This window comes from Trichechus manatus, unplaced genomic scaffold, assembly GCF_000243295.1.
Source record: "Trichechus manatus latirostris isolate Lorelei unplaced genomic scaffold, TriManLat1.0 scaffold00186, whole genome shotgun sequence".
Classification (NCBI taxonomy): Eukaryota; Metazoa; Chordata; class Mammalia; order Sirenia; family Trichechidae; genus Trichechus; species Trichechus manatus.
The window spans coordinates 2,558,891-2,560,447 of NW_004444122.1; positions in this window are offsets into that span (position 1 = coordinate 2,558,891).

Below are 1,557 nucleotides of genomic sequence, written 5' to 3' on the forward strand. Positions count from 1 at the left end.
ACATGGGAGACTGACAAGGGGTCCCTGCAAAGACAGCTCTAAGGGAGGTGTGGTTGTGAAGGGGGTGTCACTGAGCTCTTTGTAGTAGAAGGAAGCTGAAGAAGCCAGGCTATGTGGAAACCTGCCTGCAGGTGAGCAGTTGGCATAAAGCCCTAAACCAAGGACTCCAGGTTCCCTCCCCAGCAGCCTCCAGGCAAAGGAGAAGAAGGGCCTTTCAGGAGGAGAGAAGGACTGGTAAAGTAAAGTGAGCTCACCCCATCCAATACTGGCCTCACAGGGGGATTTGGGTTTACAGTTATGATACACTGTTGTTCCCTTTTTGGGGAAGTATAGTGGGAGATGGTTTAGAAGAATTCCACTGGATAGTATCCATTTCTGGATAACAGCAGATCCAGTAATTATGGGGTAATTCCTGCACAGCATCTCCCAGGAGGTTAGGGGTACAGCTTTGGAACTCTTTCTTTTCTTTAAAACAGGCTTTACTCTCTGGCTGTGAACATGTCAATGACATCTGTTTGGTTTTTCTTTTTTCTGCGGTATAACCTGATCTGTCCTGAGACAAGGGGACTGGAAGAAAAAGGGCGACTGAGATGAAACTAGCAAAAGAGAGGGTGAGGCCTCCTACCTCTTACAGAAGACCAAGAACACAGATGATCAGAGGTGAGGGTGGGAAAGGGCAGATTCAGGCCCAGACTCAATAATGAACAGAAAAGTCCAAGTCTCAGCCACAACAGCAAGTATGAGGACCTGGGAAACCCTGCAGGTGCAGGGGCATGTGAGACCCCCATGGCACAGGGAAGATTCAGGGGCAAAGAAGGGAGGGCAGGGCCTCCAGGATGGGCATCTCTATCCACAGGCTGCCCTGTTTGTTTTTCTCAGAGTGACAGACTCTCCTGCAAGGGACAGGGTCAGAGGCAGAGGAAGTGAGAATTTTCAGGCAAGGTGAATTGTGCAGTCTCCTGATGATCGAAACAGAAAGCCCTGGATGCTCAGAGGTACTACAGCATGATGGGGCTGGCAGTCCCACGGTGGGCAGAGGCTGGCTGGGAAGGTCCTACTCTCCCTAGAACTACTGGTTAAAATCTTTTTCCTTAAAAGCTGCATCTTCCCAGTTATCGTCTTCTGTGTTCTGTGCAGGAAGAGGTCTAGCATGCAAACAGGAGGTTTTCCAGTAGAGCAACAAGTGGAAGAAGGTGGTAGTGGCGCATCAGGGAAAGAGAATCTTCTAGTGGTCTGTGAGTTACCTAGTGAATTGCACATGGTGTCCAGCCTTCTTTAGTTCCCTGCAGACGTGTACTTGCAAGAGATGTTTGAGGAGTAGCTTCGTTGACCCTTACAAATTCCTGTTGGTCATTTCCAGATATAGAGACCAGAAGAGGTCACTGACTCCAAGAACAAGCCAGAAATCCACTGGGTCTGACTGTTGAACAGTCTGTGTTGTGCTCTTCTTCCAGTGATTAAAATCGTTCTGTTTGTCATTAAAGATATTTTCCCCTGTTAAAAAAATCCAACACAAAGTTTTTAAAACATATATCTGTGATATTTATCAATTTTCAA